This window comes from Symphalangus syndactylus, chromosome 3 (genome assembly GCF_028878055.3).
Source record: "Symphalangus syndactylus isolate Jambi chromosome 3, NHGRI_mSymSyn1-v2.1_pri, whole genome shotgun sequence".
Classification (NCBI taxonomy): domain Eukaryota; kingdom Metazoa; phylum Chordata; class Mammalia; order Primates; family Hylobatidae; genus Symphalangus; species Symphalangus syndactylus.
The window spans coordinates 19,589,036-19,611,399 of NC_072425.2; the positions used below are offsets into that span (position 1 = coordinate 19,589,036).

The 22,364-nt window shown below is 46.9% G+C and overlaps 1 long non-coding RNA gene across 1 annotated transcript; it reads right to left on the bottom strand.

Moving 5' to 3' along the window:
• Nucleotides 1-54: 54 nt before the first annotated feature.
• On the bottom strand, nt 55-22,328 carry LOC134736170 (uncharacterized). The gene is made up of 5 exons (XR_010119976.1): nt 21,916-22,328; nt 8,649-8,743; nt 6,190-6,355; nt 685-816; nt 55-549 (listed from the first exon to the last, which is right to left on the bottom strand). It is a non-coding gene; the product is annotated as an uncharacterized lncRNA (long non-coding RNA).
• Nucleotides 22,329-22,364: the final 36 nt, after the last annotated feature.

The window sequence follows — 22,364 nt, forward strand, 5'->3', positions numbered from 1 at the left end:
CCTCGGCCTCCCAAAGTGCTGGGATTACAGGCATGAGCCACCGCGCCGGGCCCCTCCCTTCCCTTTTGTTCAAAGTGCCATTAATTGGTTTGGATGGTATCTGGATTTTCAGTGTAAAACCTGCTTTCCCACTTCTCAGTTTCTAAAATCTTACTTATCATAAACTTCACCATGCAGTTATTTTAGGTAAGTCAATAGATGAACTGTCTAATAATTTTTTTAACAGCATAACTCATATATTCAGAGGTCAAGTTAGCTGAGTTGAACAGTTAGAATTGGAAGATACCTGCTTAAAGGTCACTAGTGCAACTGCTGCCAAGGCAGGAATTCCCTCTTGTACATTCAGCCAGATGGTCATCTTCTTGTTCAACAGTTCAAATTTCAGGGAGCTCACTCCCTCAAGTAATGCAGCCTGCTCCACTGTTGGACAGCTCTAAATGTTAGAAAGTTCTGCCTCCTGCTGAGCTGAAATCTGTTTCCCTTTATTTCCTTCCATTGCTGGTAGTTATGCTGCCTGGAGCAATACAGAACGTCTTCCACTTGACAGATCTTCAAAAAATTGAAAACAATGATTATATCCTCCAATACTGGGAGTCTCCAGGCAAAAAAAGGAAAAAAGTAATAATCATTTCCCCAGCTATTTCAAATGTCAATCAACTCCCAAACTGCTTTCCATCTACTCACCTCTCTTGATGTCACCTTTAGGGGCATGGTGGCACATGCCTATAATCCCAGCACTTTGCGAGGCCAAGGCAGGAGGATTGCTTGAGCCCAAAAGTTCAAGACCAGCCTGAGCAACATAGTGAAACCCCATCTCTACAAAAAATACAAAAATTAGTGAGGCATGGTGGTGTGCACCTGTAGTCCCAGCTACTAGGGAGGCTGAAGTGGGAGGATCACCAAGCCCAAAAAGGTCAAGGCTGCAGTGAGCTATGATCATGCCACTGAACTCCAGCCTGGGCAACAGAGTGAAACCTGTCTCAAAACAAAACAGCAACAACAACATTGACAGAATTGCTTCATATTTATTGCCTTGTTTTATGACTACATAGGTAGTAATAGAACCACCTATGGTAGGCTGGTCAGATGTTATTGCTATCGTGTTGCCATTCAACTCATTCAGGAGTTCAATCAGCTGTGTTACAAGACATTACTCAATGCACCACTGGTATGAAATAAGCAAGAGGAGGCCGGGCGCAGTGGCTTACGCCTGTAGTCCCAGCACTTTGGGAGGCCGAGGTGGGCGGATCACGAGGTCAGGAGATCGAGACCATCCTGGCTAACACGGTGAAATCCTGTCTCTACTAAAAATACAAAAAATTAAGGCCAGGCGCGGTGGCTCACGCCTGTAATCCCAGCACTTTGGGAGGCCGAGGCGGGCGGATCACGAGGTCAGGAGATCGAGACCATGGTGAAACCCCGTCTCTACTAAAAATACAAAAAATTAGCTGGGCACAGTGGCGGGCGCCTGTAGTCCCAGCTACACAGGAGGCTGAGGTGGGAGAATGGCGTGAACCCGGGAGGCGGAGCTTGCAGTGAGCAAGATGGCGCCACTGCACTCCAGCCTGGGCGACAGAGCGAGACTCCGTCTCAAAAAAAAAAAAAAAAAATTAGCCGGGCGTGGTGGCAGGCGCCTGTAGTCCCAGCTACATGGGAGGCTGAGGCAGGAGAATGGCGTGAACCCAGGAGGCGGAGCTTGCAGTGAGTGGAGATCCCACCACTGCACTCCAGCCTGGGCGACAGAGTGAGACTCCGCGAGACTCCGTCTCAAAAAAAAAAAAAAAAAAGAAAGAAAAGAAAGAAGCAAGAGGATACAATTTACAATCTAGAGTGGGGCGAAACTTCCACAGATTAAGAATCATTATAATAAGCCAAGGTACAAAGCATTCTGAGACTCCCAGAGAGAATGGCCTTTTCAAGTCGAGGGTTCATGAGCTTATGGAAGAGGTCACACTTAGGAGTTACTGGATGGCTGGATTTCTTTTTTTTTTTTTTTTTTTGAGACGGAGTCTTTCTCTGTCCCCCAGGCTGGAGTGCACTGGCGCCATCTCGGCTCACTGCAAGCTCCGCCTCCCGGGTTCACGCCATTCTCCTGGCTCAGCCTCCCGAGTAGCTGGGATTACAGGCGCCCGCCACCACGCCCGGCTAATTTTTTGTATTTTTAGTAGAGACGGGGTTTCACCGTGTTAGCCAGGATAGTTTCGATCTCCTGACCTCGTGATCCGCCCGCCTCGGCCTCCCAAAGTGCTGGGATTACAGGCTTGAGCCACCGCGCCCGGCCGGATGGCTGGATTTCAAGACAAGAGATGGCATTCGTGGACTGCTAAGGAAGAACTCAGCCTTAGCAAAATGAATGCATTCACAGTGGGCTCTGGAACACTGTGTCTGGGTAGGCTGGAGCACCCAGGCCAGGGAGGAAGGGAAGGAGAGGCCCCAAAAGTTGCAAAAGAATCTTCAGGGAAGCTGCATTGCATGTGAGAAGTAAAAAAGGAACTAGAATGGTCAGTTAATCTTCTGAGCCCTGTTCTGTCACCTACAAATGAAGAACTTGAACTAACAAGCAGTTTTCTTTTTTTTTTCCAGTCAGCACACTCAAGGAATTCAAATCTCCTGCTAGAACTATGGATCACTGCAACAGTGATTCTTGGGAAATACGGAATAGGTATTATTTTCATCCCTTTTACACATGGGAAAGTAAACTCAAGAGGTGAAAATTTGCTCAAAATCAATAAGTAGTACTCACTGAGGGCAGATCACTGTCTCCCTAGAACCTGGCATACTGCCTAGAATGTAATAAATATTTGTTTTTTGTTTTTTAAATGAATGGATGAATACACAGTAAACTCTCTCCAAAGGCCCTTTCTTTCCACTACACAACTCAGTCTTCCCTGACATAGAAGGATATGTAGTTACTTGTTCATAGTCATAAAATTCATACTGGACCTTGTAGTTCTTCAGCCTCCCGACTCCATACTCTATTAAACTACTCTGCCTCAGAATCGCAAAACATTTTTTTTAATATTCTTTTTCCTTCTATGTGTGCACAGCCAGTCTTAGAAGTAAGCCAAGAAAGCGGATACTATGGCCAAGTGATTTAAGGGGCCTCTGGCAAGTATTTCTGGACAAAAAAACACTTTATCCCCAGGTCCCTCAAAGGCCCCCAAACTTCATCACTTATATTGAATCACAAATGTTAACTTGAGGTGAAAATTTAAACCAACACATAGTCCCTGAGGGCGCAGACTCCATCTTATTCACCACTGGGCATACTGCCTAGAATGTAATAATTTGTTTACATTTTTGTTTTAGAAATAGGTCTCGCTATGTTGCCCAGGCTAGAATGCAATAACTATTCACAGGTGCCATCGTGAGGACTCAAAGGATCCTCATGCCTCAGCTTCCTGAGTAGCTGGGACCACAGGCTTGCACCGCTGCGCTGGGCTCGCTTGTTTGTTTTTTGTTTTGTTTTGTTTTGTTTAGTTTGAGATGGAGTCTCACTCTGTTGCCCAGGCTGGAGTGCAATGGCATGATCTCCACTCACTGCAACCTCCACCTCCTGGGATCAAGCAGTGCTCATGCCTAATCCTCAGCTGGGATTACAGGTGCATGCCACCATGCCTGGCTAATTTCTTTTTCTTTTTCTTTTTTGAGACAGAGTTTCGCTCTTGTTTCCCAGGCTGGAGTACAATGGCGCGATCTCAGCTTACCACAACCTCCGCCTCCCAGGTTCAAGCAATTCTCCTGCCACAGCCTCCTGAATAGCTGGGATTACAGGCATGTGCCACCACGCGCGGCTTTTTTTGTTTGTTTGCTTGTTTTGAGACGGAGTTTCTCTCTGTCGTCTAGGCTGGAGTGAAGTGGCGTGAGCTCAGCTCACTGCATCCTCTGCCTCTCGGGTTCAAGCAATTCTCATGCCTCAGCCTCCTGAACAGCTGGGATTACAGGCTCGGGCCACCATGCCTGGCTAATTTTTTTTTTTTTTTTTTTTTTTTTTGAGACGGAGTCTCGCTCTGTCGCCCAGGCTGGAGTGCCGTGGCGCCATCTCGGCTCACTGCAAGCTCCACCTCCCGGGTTCACGCCATTCCCCTGCTTCAGCCTCTCCGAGTAGCTGGGACTACGGGCGCCCGCCACCACACCTGGCTAATTTTTTGTATTTTTAGTAGAGACGGGGTTTCACCGTGTTAGCCAGGATGGTCTCGATCTCCTGACCTCGTGATCCGCCCGCCTTGGCCTCCTAAAGTGCTGGGATTACAAGCGTGAGCCACCGCGCCCGGCCTTTTTTTTTTTTTTTTTAAGATGGAATTTTGCTGTTGTTGCCCAGGCTGGAGTGCCATGGCGCGATATCGGCTCACCATAACCTCTGCCTCCCAAGTTCAAGTGATTCTCCTGCCTCAGCCTCCGGAGTAGCTGGGACTACAGGCGCACGCCACCATCCCCGGCTAATTTTTGTATTTTTAGTACAGATAGGGTTTCACTATGTTGGCCAGGCTGGTCTTGAACTCCTGACCTCGTGATCTGCCCGCCTCAGCCTCCCAAAGTGCTGGGATTACAGGTGTGAGCCACCACACCAGCAAATTTTGTATTTTTAGTAGAGATGGGGTTTCTCCATGTTGGTCAGGCTGGTCTCGAACTCCCAACCTCAGGTGATCTGCCCTCCTCAGCCTCCCAAAGTGCTGGGATTACAGGCGTGAGCCACCGAGCCTGGCGTGCTTGTTTGTTTTTTAATGAATGATTGGAGTGCAGAGTCTCAGAGATCAGCTTGTCCAACACCCCCTCTTTTGAATTTCAAGGCTGTTTCTCAATAGATCCTAATTAAAATGTATGTACCCCTGGGAAATGTAACTTTTTTTTTTTGAGTCGGAGTTTTGCTCTTGTGCCCCAGGCTGGATTGCAATGTCAGGATCTCAGCTTACTCCAACCTCCACCTCCCGGGTTCAAGCGATTCTCCTGCCTCAGCCTCCCAAGTAGCTGAGATTACAGACATGCGCCACCACGCCCAGCTAATTTTGTATTTTTAGAAAAGACAGGATTTGGCCGGGCGCGGTGGCTCACGCTTGTAATCCCAGCACTTTGGGAGGCCAAGGTGGGCGGATCACGAGGTCAGGAGATCGAGACCACGGTGAAACCCCGTCTCTACTAAAAATACAAAAAAAAAAATTTAGCCGGGCGTGGTGGCGGGCACCTGTAGTCCCAGCTACTCGGAGAGGCTGAGGCAGGAGAATGGCGTGAACCCGGGAGGCGGAGCTTGCAGTGAGCCGAGACTGCGCCACTGCACTCCAGCCTGGGTGACAGAGCGAGACTCCGTCTCAAAAAAAAAAAAAAAAAAAGAAAAGACAGGATTTTTCCGTGTTGGTCAGGCTGGTCTCAAACTCCCGACCTCAGGTGATTCACCGGGCGGCCTCCCAAAGTGCTGGGATTACAGGTGTGAGCCATCCATCGAGGCCGAAAAGTAACATTGTTTAAGTTATAATACATCTACACTTAGGAAAGAAATATGAGAGTTAAGTGAGACCAAACCATACCAGAAAGAAAAACAGGCCATAAGAAATGAAGATTACAGGCCGGGCGCGGTGGCTCACGCTTGTAATCCCAGCACTTTGGGAGGCTGAGGCGGGCGGATCATGAGGTCAGGAGATCGAGACCACGGTGAAACCCCGTCTCTACTAAAAATACAAAAAAATTAGCCGGGCGTGGTGGCGGGCGCCTGTAGTCCCAGCTACACGGAGAGGCTGAGGCAGGAGAATGGCGTGAACCCGGGAGGCGGAGCTTGCAGTGAGCCGAGACTGCGCCACTGCACTCCAGCCTGGGCGACAGAGCGAGACTCCATCTCAAAAAAAAAAAAAAGAAATGAAGATTACAAAGAGAAAGAGGAAATCGAAAGGGAAGAAACAAGGACGTCACCTATGACATGATTTTATTTCAGCAGTCCCTAACCTTTTTGGCACCAGGGATTGGTTTTGTGGAAGACAGTTTTTCCAGGAAATGGTGGTAGGGGGTGGAGGAGGTCGGGGGGATGGTTTCGGGATGAAATTTTTACACCTCAGATAATTAGGCATTAGATTCCCATAAGGAGTGGACAACCTAGATCCCTTGCATATGCAGTTCACAATAGGGTTCGCACTCCTATGATAATCTAATGCCACTGCTGATCTGACAGGAGGCAGAGCTCAGGTGGTAATGCTTACTTACCCACCACTCACTTCATCCTGTGCTGCTCCATTCCTAACAAGCCACAGACCGGTACCAGTTCACGGCCCTGGGGTTGGAGACCCCGATTTATTTGGCACACAGTTTGGAAAGGAAAATGCTGTGAAATAGTAGTACACGCTTGACTGTGGAAAGATTAGGGTCACATCTGGAAGAGTCAAGCAAATTATAAACTAGGCAGTAAGTAAATACAGCAATAACATGAATAGAAATCATAATTTTACCATTAAAAAACTCTAGTTTACATTCTTTATTTACTTTTTGAGACAGGATCTCGCTCTTTCACCCAGGCTAAAGCTCAATGACACCATCACTGCTTACTGTAGCCTCAACCTCCCTGGCTCAAGCCATCCTCCCACTTCAGCCTCCAGAGTACCTGGAACTTCACACATGCGAAGTCCCTTCACCGTGCCTGGCTAATTTTTTTATTTTTTATACAGACAAGATCTCACTATGTTGCCCAGGGTGGTCTCAAACTCCTGGACTCAAGTAATCTTCCTGCCTCGTCCTCCTAAAGTGCTGGGATTACAGGCAGGAACCACCACACCCAGCTTTTTTTTTTTTTTTTTAATTCTGAGACAGGATCTCTCTGTGTCACTCAGGCTGGAGTGCAGTGATGTAATCACAGCCCACTGCAGCCTCTACTTTCTGGGCGGGGCTCAAGCAATCCTCCTGCCTCAACCTCCTGAGTACCTGGGACCATATGCGTGCACCACCATGCCTAGCTAATTTTTTTATTTTTTGTAGAGATGAGGTTTTGCTGTGTTTCCCAGGTTAGAGCTCTAGGAATCCTGTAAGCAAAAAAGTCCAGTAAGACCCAGGTGGTAGAAAGTATTCCTTAAAAAAATACTTTTCACTTTGGAGCAATTCATTTGTTCCTGTCATAGCCATAGTCCATGTCCTGGGTCATTGGTGGTCCTACACTGGCCCCCACTGGCAGGCTCAGAAATAATAATACTAAGATCCATGAAGCTGATGGAGCTTATGATTTAGGGGCCCTCACTTGCCTGGAGACTCTTCAAAGATCCTAGCAATGTATTCACAGTCATATGGCTTTGCAACATTTAGCAAGGAGTTAAAATTATCAGCTGGCCGAGTGCACTGGTTCTCACCTGTAATCCCAGCTATTCAAGATGCTGACTCAGGAGAATCGCTTGAGCCCAGGAGCTTGAGGCTACAGTGAGCTGTGATTGCACCACTGCACTCCATCCTGGGCAAAAGAGCAAGACTCAGTCTCCATAAAAATTTCTAAATAAAAAAATTAAAAAAAAAACCTGAGAAAACTGAAAATGAGGAAAGTGGCTCCTACAGAACAGGCTTATGAATCCTGCAACTCAAACACTTCAGCCAAATGAACTCTACTGTAATCCTTATTTTTCTACAAGTACCAGGGACATCCAAACTGATAGGAGCTGTAATTCTTTGTTGTTTTTTGTTTTTTAGAGAGAGGGTCTCACTGTGTCACCCAGGCTGGAGTGCAGTGGCACAATCATAGCCAACTGCAACCTCAAACTCCTGGGCTCCAGCAATCCTCCTGCCTCATCCTCCCAAGTAGCTGGAACTAGAGGCACTCTCCATACACGTGGCTAATTTTTTAACTTCTTGTAGAGACAGGGTGTTGCTATGTTGCCCAGGCTGGTCTTGAACTCCTGGGCTCCAGCAATCCTCATGGCTCAGACTCCAAACTGCTGGGATTACAGGCATGAACCACCATGTGTGGCCCAGGAGCTGTAATGTTAATGCAAGATAAAAGTGGTATATTACAGCCGGGTGCGGCAGCTTACGCCTGTAATCCCAGCACTTTGGGAGGCTGAGGCAGGCGGATCACAAGGCCAGGAGATCAAGACCATCCTGACTAACATGGTGAAACCCCATCTCTACTAAAAATACAAAAAATTAGCTGGGCGCGGTGGCAGGCACCTGTAGTCCCAGCTACTTGGGAGGCTGAGGCGGGAGAATGGCGTGAACCCGGGAGGCGGAGTTTGCAATGAGCCGAGATCGTGCCACTGAACTCCAGCCTGGGCGATACAGCGAGACTCCGTCTAAAAAAAAAAAAAAAAAAATGGTATATTACTTGTATTTGAATTTAACCCATCGTTCATTATAACATGAACTATCTTACCTTGGCCGGGTACAGTGGCTCACACCTGTAATCCCAGCAATTTGGGAGGCCAAGGCAGACAGATCACTTGAGGTCAGGAGTTCAAGAACAGCCTGGCCAACATGGTGAAACCCTGTCTCTACTAAAAATACAAAAATTAGCCAGGCATGGTGGTGGGCACCTGTAATCCCATCTACTCAGGAGGCTGAGGCAGGAGAATCGCTTGAACCCGGGAGGTGGAGGTTGCAGTGAGCCGAGATGGTGCCACTGCACTCCAGCCTGGGTGAAAGAGAGAGACTCTGTCTCAAAAAAAAAAAAGGAAAGGAAAAAAAAGTCTTACCTTAATGCAATTATATATCTTTCGCTGACAATCTTTTTTGTTCTCTTGCATTTCTTCTACTTTTCTTCTTAAAGATCTTCAAGCTTGATAAGGTCCTAATAGATAAACAGGTGTTTAAATAAAAAGATGTAGATGAAAAGACTAACAATTTACTTTTTTTTTAAGGCTAGTCAAGTGAAGCAGTGGAGTGGACATAATTTACTTTTTGAAAAACATAAAAATCAGCAACTTTTTCCTTCATCCCCTCCTATCCAAAAATCAGCAATTTTAGTGGTTCCTGAATATTTTATCATACTGATGTACTGATGTATCCTTATTTATTTATTTATTTATTTATGGTTTAGACAGAGTCTCTCTCTGTTGCCCAGGCTGGAGTGCAATGGAGTGATCTTGGCTCACTGCAACCTCTGCCTCCCAGGTTAAAGTGATTCTCCTGCCTCAGCCCCCCAAGTACCTGGGATTTCAGGCACGCACCACCATGCCTGGCCAATTTTTGTAGTTTTAGTAGAGACAGGGTTTCACCATATTGGCCACACTAGTATTGAACTCCTGACCTCAAGTGATCTGCCCGCCTCGGCCTCCTAAAGTGCCGGCATTACAGGCATGAGCCACTGCGCCTAGCCATACTGAAGTATTCTAATTTTTCACTTCAAAATGGAAATTTATTTCGGATAACAAAACTCCGTCTCTACTAAAAATACAAAAAAGTCAGCTGGATGTGGTGGTGCATGCCTGTAATTCCAGCTACTTGGGAGGCTGAGGCAGGAGAATCGCTTGAACCCAGGAGGCTGAGGTTGTGGTGAGCCGAGATCGTCATTGCACTCCAGCCTGGGCAACAAGAGTGAAACTCTGTCTCAAACAAAAAAAAAAGAAAAGAAAAAGAAAAAATAATAAAGCAGATTACTCTAAAGTATGGTAGTACTATACCATTTATTATTTATTTATTTTTTTGAGACAGGGTTTTCGTCTTCCACCCAGGCTGAAGTGCGGTGGTGTGATCATAGCTCATTGCAGCCTCAAACTCCTGAGCTCAACTGATACTCCCGCCTCAGTCTACTAGCTGGGACTACTGGTGTGCACCACCGTGCTTGATTAATTCTATTATTATTATTATTTTATTTTTATATTTTTGTAGAGATGGAGTCTCGCTATTTGCCCAGGCCGCTCTCAAACTCCTGGCCCCAAGTGATCCTCATGCCTTGGCATCATAAAGCATTAGGAACACACCTTGCCCAGCCTACAATATTTTTTTCTTTTTTTTGAGACGGAGTCTCGTTCTGTTGCCCAGGCTGGAGTGCAGTGACAAGATCTTGGCTCACGGCAAGATCTTGGCTCACTCCAACCTCCGCCTCCTGGGTTCAAGTGATTCTTCTGCCTCAGCGTCCTGAATCGCTGGGACTACAGGTGCCTGCCACCATGCCTGGCTAATACTTTGTATTTTTAGTAGAGATAGGGGTTTCACCGTGTTAGCCAGGGTGGTCTTGATCTCCTGACCTCGTGATCTGCCCACCTCGGCCTCCCAAAGTGCTGGGATTACAGGCATGAGTCACCGTGCCAGGCCCTGCTTTTATTTTTTACGTAACAATATGTAACAGGTTTGGTTTGTGAACTTGATAGACTGATTCTAAAACTTATATGGAAATACAAAGCGCCAAGAATAGTCAGAAACATTCCTGAAGAAGAAGAGCAATGTGGAAGGACTCGTTCTAAACGATATCAAGACATCATAAAGCACTCTGAGTATACAAATTTAAAAAATAAGTAAATAAATAAATAAATACATCAGAAAGTGATAGTAAGACAAAGTTTGGCTGGGCATGGTCCTGATTACAAAGTCCTGTAATCCCAGCACTTTGGGAGGCCAATGTGGGCAGATCACATGAGGTCAGGAGTTTGAGACCAGCCTGATCAACATGGTGAAACCTCATCTCTAACAAAAATACAAAAAAATTAGCCGGGTGTAGTGGCACACACCTGTAGTCCTAGCTACTCGGGAGGCTGAGGCAGGAGAACCGCTTGAACCTGGGAGGCGGGGGTTGCAGTGAGCTGAGATTGCACCATTGCACTCCAGCCTGGGCGACAGAGCAAGACTCTGTCTCAAAAAAAAAAAGAATTAATATCTTTTTTTTTCTTTTTTTGAGAAAAGAAAACTACTTGGGAAGCTGAGGCAGGAGATCACTTGACCCCAGGAGGAGAAGGCTGCAGAAAGCTGAGATTACACCACTGCGTTCTGACCTTGTCTCAAAACAAACAAAACAAAACAAAACAAAAGGGGCAGGCCCAGTGGCTCACACCTGTAATCCCAGCACTTTGGGAGGCCAAGGCGGGTGGATCGCAAAGTCAGGATATTGAGACCATCCTGGCCAACATGGTGAAACCCCGTCTCTACTAAAAATACAAAAATTAGCTGGGTGTGGTGGCACGTGCCTGTAATCCCAGCTGGCTAAGGCACGAAAATTGCTTGAACCCAGGAGGCAGAGGTTGCAGTCAGCCGAGATCATGCCACTGCACTCCAGTCTGGTGACAGAGCAAGACAACATCTCAAAAAAAAAAAAAAAAAAAAAATTAAAACATCCAGCGTGGCCAGGCACAGTGGCTCATGCCTGTTATCCTAACACTTTGGGAGGCTGAGGTGGCTAGATCACTTGAGGTCAGGAGTTCAAAACCAGCCTGGCCAACATGGTGAAACCAACCCCGTCTCTACTAAAAATACAAAATAAAAAATAGCCGGGCATGGTGGCGGGCGCCTGTAATCCCAGCTACTTGGGAGGCTGAGGCAGGAGAATCGCTTGAACCCGGGAGACAGAGATTGCATCGAGCCAAGGTCATACCACTGCACTCCAGCCTGGGCAACAGAGCGAGATTCCATCTCAAAATATATATATAATAAAATAAAATAAAAAAATAAAACATCCAGCACATCATACATAAAGGGTAGCTACTCTTTACATATCAACAAAAGGCAGCTCCAGCTGGACGCAGTGGCGCACACCTGTAATCCTAGCCCTTTGAAAGGCCTAGGGAGGTGGATCACTTGAGGTCAGGAGTTCAAGACCAGCCTGGCCAACACAGTGAAACCCCCATCTCTACTAAAAATACAAAAATTAGTCAGGCTTGGTGGTGCATACCTGTAATCTCAGCTACATAGGAGGCTGATGCAGGAGAATTGCTTGAACCCAGGAAGCAGAGGTTGCAGTGAGCCGAGATCACGCCACTGCACTCCCGTCTGGGCAATAGAGCAAAACTCCATCTCAAAAAAAAAAAGGCAGCTCCACAGGTACTGATTTGTGACAATCTCCAAGAAATACAGTTAACTGAATAAAGAAACAGAACCATATATGCACTATGCTTCAGTGCTCCATCACTGTTTTTTTTTTTTTTTGAGACGGAGTCTCGCTCTGTCGCCCAGGCTGGAGTGCAGTGGCGCAACCTCGGCTCACTGCAAGCTCCGCCTCCCAGGTTCACGCCATTCTCCTGCCTCAGCCTCTCCAAGTAGCTGGGACTACAGGCGCCCGCCACCACGCCCGGCTAATTTTTTTGTATTTTTAGTAGAGACGGGGTTTCACCGTGGTCTCCATCTCCTGACCTCGTGATCCGCCCGCCTCAGCCTCCCAAAGTGCTGAGATTACAAGCGTGAGCCACCACACCTGGCCAATCACTGGTTTTAAAACATGGATACGGCCGGGTGCGTGGGCTCACCTGTAATCCCAGCACTTTGGGAGGCTGAGGCAAGTGGATCACCTGAGGTCAGGAGTTCAAGACCAGCCTGGCCAACATGGTGAAACCCCATCTCTACTAAAAATACAAAATAAGCTGTGTGTGGTGGTGCATGCCTGTTATCCCAGCTACTCAGGACGCTGAGGCAGGAGAATCACTCAAACTCAGGAGGTGGAGGTTGCAATGAGCCAAGATCTTGCTACTGCACTACAGCCTGGGAGACAAGTGTGAAACTCCATCACACAAAAAAAAATTAAAAAAAATTAAAACATGGATATACTCTGACACACATACACACACACACGTGTGTGTGTGTGTATATATATAAAACTTTTCTTTTTTTTGAGACGGAGTCTCTCTCTGTTGCCCAGACTGGAGTGCAATGGTGTGATCTTGGTTCACTGCAACCTCTGACTCCCAGGTTCAAACAATTCTCCTGTCTCAGCCTCCCGAGTAGCTGGGATTACAGGCGCATGCAACCATGTCTGGCTAATTTTTGTATTTTTAGTAGAGACAGGGTTTCACCATCTTGGCCAGGCTGGTCTGGAACTCCTGACCTCGGGTGATCTGCCCACCTTGGCCTCCCAAAGTGCTGGGATTACAGGCATGAGCCACCGCGCCTGGCCTACATTTTTTATATGAATAAAACATTTCTAGGCCGAGTGGGGTGGTTCACGCCTGTAATCCCAGCACATCAGAAGGCTGAGGCAGGAGGATTGCTTGAGCCTGGGAGTTCATGATTAGCCTGGGCAACACAGTAAGGCATTTCTACAAAAAATGAAAAAATTATGGCCAGGCACAGAGCCTCATGCCTATAATCCCAGCACTTTGGGAGGCCGAGGCATGCGAACCGCTTCAACCTAGGAGTTCAAGACCAGCCTGGACAACACAGTGAAACCCCATCTCTACAAAAAATAAAAAAAATTAGCTGGGGGTGATGGCGCATGCCTGTAGTCCCAGCTACTTGGGAGGATGAAGTGGGAGGATCATTTGGGCCCAGGAGATTGAGGCTGCAGTAAGCCATGATCTGGCCACTGCACTCAAGCCTGAGCAAGAGTGAGACGTTGTCTCTAAATAAATAAATAAATAAATAAAATTTAAAAATTATCTGGCCATGGTAGTGCACACCTGTGGTCCCAGCTACTCAGGAGGCTGAGGTGGGAAGATCACTTGAGCCTAAGAGGTGAAGGCTGCAGTGAGCCATGATCATTCCAGTGCACTCCATCTGAAAAAATAAAATAGGCCGGGTGCGGTGGCTTATGCCTGTAATCCCAGCACTTTGGGAGGCCAAGGTGGGCAGATCACAAGGTCAAAAGTTCGAGACCAGCCTGGCCAATATGGTGAAACCCTGTCTCTACTAAAAATACAAAAATTAGCCGGGCATGGTGGTGGGCGCCTGTAGTCCCAGCTACTCAGGAGGCTGAGGCAGGAGAATCACTTGAACCCAGGAGGCAGAGGTTGTGGTGAGCCGAGATAGAGTCACTGCACTCCAGCCTAGGCAACAAAAGTGAAACTCCATCTCAAAAAATAAAAATAAATAAATAAAATAAATAAAACAAGAAAACACACACACACACATATTGTGTGTGAATAAAACATTTCTAAGCTGGGCACAGCGGCTTATGCCTATAATCCCAGCACTTTGGGAGGCTGAAGCAGAGGGATTACTTAAGGCCAGGAGTTCAAGACCAGCTTGGGCAACATAGCTACACCCTGTCACTACAAAAAATAAATTGCTGGGCGTGGTGGCTCACACCTGTAATCCCAGCACTTTGGGAGGCTCAGGTGGGTGGTTCACAAGGTCAGGAGTTCGAGATCAGCCTGGACAAGATGGTGAAACCCTGTCTCTACTAAAAATACAAGAATTAGCTGGATGCGATGGCAGGCACCTGTAATCCCAGCTACAGGTTGGGATCCAGCTGAGGCAGGAGAATTGCTTGAACCCAGGAGACGGAGGTTGCAGTGAGCCAAGATTGTGCCATTTCACTCTAGCCTAGGCGACAGAGCAAGACTCTATCTCAAAAAAAAAAAAAAAAAAAAAAATTAGTGCCGTATGGTGGCAAACACCTGTAGGCCTAGCTACCCAGAAGGCTGAGACAGAGGACTGCATGAGCCTGGGAGATGGGGGCTGCAGTGAACTGTGATTGAGCCACTCTCCAGCCTGGGCAACAGAGTGAGATATGTCTCGAAAAAAATAATTAATTAAAAAGTAAAACATTTCTAGAAGGCTCCACAAGAAAGTGGTTACGGTGGTTCCCTCTATCAGTGTAGGGGAACAGGGCTGAGGACTGACTGGCAGGGAGACTTATTGTACCCTTTGAATTTTATGCCTTGTATATACATTTGCTATTTTAAAAATTTTAAATTTAAGGCCAGGTGCAATGGCTCATGCTTGCAATTCCAGCACTTTGGGAGGCTGAGGCGAGCACATTGCTTGAGCCCAAGAGTTGGAGACCAGCCTGGACAATATAGTGAAACCCTATCTCTAAAAAAAAAAAAAAAAAAGAAGAAGGAAGGAAAGAAATGAGAAAATAAAAACAATTTAAATTTAAGATATATCAAATATCAAATTCTATACAGGTAGCTCATCATTTTTTTTTTTTTTTTTTTGAGACGGAATCTCGCTCTGTCGCCCAGGCTGGAGTGCAGTGGCACGATCTCAGCTCACTGCAAGCTCCGCCTCCCAGGTTCATGCCATTCTCCTGCCTCAGCCTCCCAAGTAGCTGGGACTACAGGTGTCTGCCACCACACCCAGCTAATTTTTTGTATTTTAGTAGAGACGGGGTTTCACTGTGTTAGCCAGGATGGTCCTGATCTCCTGACCTCATGATCCACCTGCCTTGGCCTCCCAAAGTGCTGGGGTTACAGGTGTGAGCCACCACGCCTAGCCAGTTCTTCATATTTTGCAGCTTATTTTACTTCAAAGGAAAACATAAGAAGGAAGAAATATTAAAAGTAGTATTTTGGTCGTGTGTGGTAGCTCATGCCTGTAATCCTAGCACTTTGGGAGGCTGAGGCAGGAGGACTGCTTGAGGCCAGCAATTCAAGACCAGCCTGGGCAATAGAAGGAGACCCTGTCTCAAGATAAAAGAAAGAAATTTAAAAAATAAAAGCAGCATTTTTTATATAAAATTAAGTGCTTTCGGCCGGGCGCGGTGGCACGCTTGTAATCCCAGCACTTTGGGAGGCCGAGGCGGGTGCATCACAAGATCAGGAGATCGAGACCACGGTGAAACCCTGTCTCTACGAAAAATACAAAAAAAAATTAGCCAGGCATGGTGGCAGGCGCCTGTAGTCCCAGCTACTCGGAGAGGCTGAGGCAGGAGAATGGCGTGAACCCGGGAGGTGGAGCTTGCAGTGAGCCAAGATTGCGCCACTGCACTCCAGCCTGGGCGACAGAGCGAGACTCCGTCTCAAAAAAAAAAAAAGTTAAGTGCTTTCCAGTGAAACACTTTTCGAGACAGTCTTCCTGTTTCTCCCAGGTTAGCCTCAAACTCCTGGGCTCAAGCAATCCTCCTACCTCCGCCACTGGAGTAGCTAGGACTACAGGGGGTGCCATCACACCCAGCTTCACTTTTACTTATATTACCTTATTTCTTTTCTGTTGTTCTTATTTTTCTTTTTAAGTTTACATGGACATCTCTAATACCGTATATTACCTTACTTGATCATGACACAGTCTTGGCCAGGCACAGTGGCTCACATAATCCCTTGGGAGGCCAAGTCAAGCAGATCACTTGAGCCCAGGAGTTTAAGACCAGCCTGGGCAACATGGCGAAACCCTGTCTCTACAAAATATACAAAAATTAGTAGGCTGTGGTGGTGTGTGCCTGTAGTCCCAGCTACTCGGGGGGCTGAGGCAGGAGGATGGCTTGAGCCTGGGAGGTTGTGACTGCAGTGAGCCATGATGGCACCACTGCACTCCAGCCTGGGTGACAAAGTGAGACCATGTCTCAAACAAACAAAAACCAGCCTTGTTAAGTGGCAGAATTATATCCATTTTACAGACTCATAAACAGAGCCTCAGAGAGATTGACTTGCCATAAGTTACACAGCCAGTAAGTAACACAACTGGAACTCAAATAGTTTTAGTGCTTCCAAATCCTATGGTCTTGCCTCTCTTTTACATTATCTGACACAGTGTGCCCTCCTAAATGCCTTCTGCACACACGCACAAAATGTGATAGAAATTCACTATTTCTATGTATGTGTGGAGAAGGGAAGATTCTCTTTTATAAATTTACTTTTAGAAACTGAAGGAAGGAAATTAATTGCATAGCATATTGTACTTTCAGAGGTACAAAAAAAAAATAAAATACATGATTTATACCTACTATTGCTTCTGGCTCAGGTGTTAAGGTGACACGTTTGTTTTATTCAAGAGTTGTTTGATGAAGGGGGAATAAATTATTCTTAGCACCTTAATAAAGACATCTATGTGGGCTGGATGCGGATGGCTCACAACTGTAATCCCAGCACTTTGGGAGGCCAAGGCGGGCAGATCACGAGGTCAGGAGTTTTGAGACCAGCCTGGCCAACATGGTGAAACCCCTGTCTCTACTAAAAATCCAAAAGTTAGCTGGGCGTGGTGGTGTGTTCCTGTAATCCCAGCTACTCGGGAGGCTGAGACAGGAGAATTGCTTGAACCCGGGAGGCGGAGGTTGCAATGAGCTGAGATTGCACCACTGTACTCCAGCCTGGGCAACAGAGCAAGACTCTGTCTCGAAAGAAAAAAAAAGACATCTATGTGACCAATATAGGAATAATTAGATGTACCATTTATTTTTTATCTTTTGAGTGGTGTTTTCCTTTGTTGTCCAGGCTGGAGTGCAGTGGCACAATCATTGCTCATTGCTGCTTCAAACTCCTGGGCTCAAGTGATCCTCCCACCTCAACTTTCTGAGTATCTGAACTACAGGCATGCACCACAATGACTGGCTAATTTTTTTTTTTTTTTTTTTTGAGACGGAGTCTCGCTCTCTCACCCAGGCTGGACTGCAGTGGCGCGATCTCGGCTCACTGCAAGCTCCGCCTCCCAGGTTCACGCCATTCTCCCGCCTCAGCCTCTCCGAGTAGCTGGGACTACAGGCGCCCGCCACCACGCCCAGCTAATTTTTTGTATTTTTAGTAGAGATGCGGTTTCACCGTGGTCTCGATCTCCTGACCTCGTGATCCACCCACTTCGGCCTCCCAAAGTGCTGGGATTACAAGCGTGAGCCACCGCGCCCGGCCATGACTGGCTAATTTTTAAATATTTTCACAGAAGGAGGCAATCTCTCTGTTTTGCCCCAGCTGGTCTCAAATACCTGGCCTCGAGTTTCCTTCCACTTCGCCCTCCCAAAGTGGTGGGACTATGGGCATGAGCCACTGCACTTGGCCTTCTAAAATTTCTTCTCACATTATATTTCTATGATTAGTAATGGCATTACCACTGTTCTACAACCTTCACACTACTTTCACATACAATATCTCATTTGATCCTTGAAGCAGTCCAGTAAGACAGGCAGGACAGAAATTCCTGACATTCAATAGATTAAGAATCTGAGGCTTGGCCAGGTGCGGTGGCTCACGCCTGTAATCCCAGCACTTTGGGAGGCCGAGGCGGGAGGATCACCCGAGGTCAGGAGTTCAAGACCATCCTGGCCAACATGGCAAAACCCCATCTCTACTAAAAATACAAAAATTAGCTGGGCATGGTGGTGTACGCCTGTAATCCCAGCTACCCAGGAGGCCGAGACAGGATAATCGCTGGAACTGGGGAGGCAGAGACTACAGTAAGCCAAGATCGTGCCACTGCATTCCAGCCTGGGCAGAGCAAGACTCCGTCTCAAAAAAAAAAAAAATCTGAGGCTCTGAGAAATTGGTTTTTGTCAAAGTTATGTGCCCTATCACCTAGTTGAATGTTCTCTCCAACAAACCATATGGAAAATTCTCAATTATCAGGATCTAAATGTTAATATTAAACTTGTAAATTACATAGGTCCTTTCCTTTTTCTTCCTGCTGTATGCCTGTCATTTATTACTAATCCTCTTCACAAAGGAAGATTTATTTTTTATTTTTTATTTTTTGAGGCAGAGTTTCGCTCTGTCGCCCAGGCTAGAGTGCAGTGGCGCGATCTCAGCTCACTGCAAGCTCCATCTCCTGGGTTCACACCATTCTCCTGCCTCAGCCTCCGGAGTAGCTGGGACTGCATGCGCCCGCCACCGTGCCCAGCTAATTTTTTGTATTTTTAGTAGAGACGGGGTTTTACGGTGTTAGCCAGGATGGTCTCGATCTCCTGACCTCGTGATCCACCCGCCTTGGCCTCCCGAAGTGCTGGGATTACAGGCGTGAGCCACTGCGCACGGCCACAAAAGAAGATTTAAGGGCTAAATGACATCCAGTCCTAGTAAGTCCTACCTCTGCTTAATTAGCTTTCTGAGATCAGGTAGGAAATAGAAAGCAATTTTTTTTTTTGCGAGGGTTTTGCTCTTGTTGCCCAGGCTGCAGTGCAATGGCATGATCTCGGCTCACCTCAACCTCCGCCTCCTGGGTTCAAGTGATTCTCCTGCCTCAGCCTCTGGAGTAGCTGAGATTACAGGCGTGAGCCACCACGCTGGGCTAATTTTGTATTTTTAGTGGAGACTGGGTTTTCCATGTTGACCAGGCTGGTCTCGAACTCCCGACCTCAGGTGATCCGCCTGCCTCGACCTCCCATAGTGCTGGGATTACAGGTATGAGCCACCGGGCCCAGCCTGGAAAGCAACTTTCTTACCCATAGGAGCACAAGTGAAATGGGCTGGTTTAAATTTCTGGATAAAAATTTATATTTGCATATCATCCGTTATCAAAATATTTACAAAATGTGTAACTGGAGCTGGATGTGGTGGCTCATTCCTGTAATTCCCACACTTTGGAAGGCTGAAGTGGGAGGATTGCTTGAGGCCAGGAGTTCGAGACCAACCTGGTCAATGTAGCTAGACCCCATATCTATGAAAATTATAAACTTTAAATTTAAAACCCAAAATATGTGACTACTCTATATCCTTTTTTTTTTTTTTTTTTTTTTGAGACGGAGTCTTGCTCTGTCTCCCAGGCTGGAGTGCAATGGCGCGATCTCGGCTCACTGCAAGCTCCGCCTCCCGGGTTCATGCCATTCTCCTGCCTCAGCCTCCCGAGTAGCTGGGACTACAGGCGCCTGCCAACACGTCCGGCTAATTTTTTGTATTTTTAGTAGAGATGGGGTTTCACTGTGTTAGCCAGGATGGTCTCGATCTCCTGACCTCGTGATCCACCCGCCTCGGCCTCCCAAAGTGCTGGGATTACAGGCTTGAGCCACCGCGCCCGGCCGTGACTACTCTATATCCTAAAACAAAATGTAAGTTGTTTTTTTTTTCTTTTTAGACAGTCTCACCCTGTTGCCCAGGCTGGAGTGCAGTGGTGCGATCTTGGCTCACTGTGACCTTCGCCTCTCAGGTTCAAGTGGTTCTCGTGCCTCAGCCTCCCGAGTAGCTGGGATTACAGGCGTGCGCCACCATGCCCAGCTGATTTTTGTATTTTTAGTAGAGACGGGGTTTCACCATGTTGGCCAGGATGGTCTCGATCTCTTGACCTCATCATCCGCCCGCCTCGGCCTCCCAAAATGCTGGGATTACAAAAAAATGCTTTCTTAAAGATTAAAAGAGATAATGCACGTACGTCTTTAGCACAGTGTCTAACAGTGAAGTATTGATAACTTGACCTGGATACTATTTTTGGCATTTAATGTTCAGCAAGCTAGTTTTGACCATGTACTTTCCTATTCGTAAGTGACTGTGCTTTGGAATATACTAGAAAATGTATGCAAAATGTTTGGTTTTAAAAAGGTGAAACCACAATATACTCAATTCCCTTTGGAAGTTAGCCATGTATCAGTTTTCTAAATTTTACAAAAAGGAGAGTTACAAAAGTTTCCTCTGTTAATCAAGGATAAGGCTGAAATTGAGAGTTTGGTTTTTTTTTTTTTAATGGAAATGGACTGCGATATAAAAACATTTGATTGAAATCAAAGAAGCTGTAATGTGGTCAAATGATGATTTCTATCTTAATGCTGGACTGATGCAAGCCAAAGAAGGGTCAATGTTGCCGCAGGATTACAAGCCCTGCTGAAAGAGATGCATGATGCAACCTCTGTAGTGAACAGAGTCAACTCTGAGTCACCAGTCTAACCTTCGAGAAGCACTAAGGAAAAAGAAAATTCTTGAGTACTGAGTCACAGGCTCAACATCTTAATAAAGTGTGTTTAGGATGTTTTAGTGGCATCTGGACACAGTATACCCATGAATCTCAAATATTTCATATCAGAGCTTTGCCCTTTCCATCGTAGGCCCTCCAAAAACATTCCTCAAACAAATGAAAATTTTTTTTTTTTTTTTGAGATGGAGTCTAGCTCTGTTGCCCAGGCTGGAGTGTAGTGGCGCGATCTCGGCTCACTGCAACCTCCACCTCCCGGGTTCAAGCGATTCTCCTGCCTCAGCCTCCCAAGTAGCTGGGACTACAGGCATGCACCACCACGCCCAGCTAATTTTTGGTTTTTTATAGAGACGGGGTTTCATCGTGTTACCCCAGATGGTCCTGATCTCCTGACCCCGTGATCTGCCCGCCTCGGTCTCCCAAAGTGTTGGGATTACAGGCGTGAGCCACCACGCCCGGCCACAAATGAATTTTTTGTTTTAAAGAGGTCAGGCACAGTGACTCACGCCTGTAATCCCAGCACTTTGGGAGGCCGAGGTGGGCAGATCGCTTGAGGTTGGGAGTTCGAAACCAGCCTGGCTAATATGGTGAAACCTCATCTCCACAAAAAAAAAAAAAATACAAAAATTAGCCAGGCATGGTGGTGCGTGCCTGTAATCCCAGCTACTCAGGAGGCTGAGGCAGAAGAATCGCTTGAACCCCGGAAGAGGAGGTTGCAGTGAGCTGAGATTGCACCACTGCACTCCAGCCTGGGCGCGAGAGTGATACTCCGTCTTGTAAAAAAAAAAAAGTATTGGCAATAGAATGAACTCCACCTGGTTATCAATCCTAACTCCACCACTCACCAGCTCTGTAACTTGTTTAGTTATTTAATCTTTTTCAGTCTCAATGTCCTCATCTGGAAAACAGGAAATGCCTACCGAGTATTGAACTGTCAAGACTAAATCACACATGACAAGCACACTGAACAATGCTTAATCCACGGTAGGCTTTCAGCAAATAGTGGTCTCTATTATTTTTTGCAACAGGATGTTATATAAGAATAAGGCATTATCAAGACGATTTTCGCCTATCAAATGTGTTGTCTGTGTGTACATCAGACCTTTTCCTGGAATGAAGGTAGAAAAGTATCAACAATAAAGGATGGGGAAAGCCCCGTAAATGATAACCTTTGCCCCAGAGGTAAACGATGGGCAGCGGAGGGGAAAGTAAAGGGTGGCAAGCTAGAAAAATTAGACATCCAGGGTGGGAGGGCTGGCACTGGAGCGGGTTGCCACAGCAGGGAGGGGACTCAGAGCTGGAGGGAATTCCTTTGGCCGGGCTTGTCCTGCGACTTACCGTGGGGCAGCGCAATGTGGAGAGGCCTGGTAAAATGGCTGGGCAAGGGTGCGGAGGGGACATAACTGGCAGGAAGGAGCCATGATTCGTGGTCGAAGAGAGTCCAGACCAGCTCGACCTGTGAGCAACGAATGGCCCTGAGACTCGCATACCCCAATACCGGTAGTGGCCGTGAAGGGCAAATAAATGTGTTCTGAGGCGATCCCAGTATCTAAGCTGCGACCGGTCTACTCAGAGACTGGATGGAAGCTGGGAAGAGAAAGCTGCTTCCCGCTTCCGGGTGAGGGATGGAGGAAGGGAGAACAAGCAGTAGAGAAGGAAAAGTTTCAGATCCCACAGCCCCTGGTGGTCACTCATGCTGGACCTACTCCGACCCCCTAGGACCCGGAGTGAAGGCGGGACTTGTGCGGTTACCAGCGGAAATGCCTCGGGGTGAGAAGTCGTAGGAG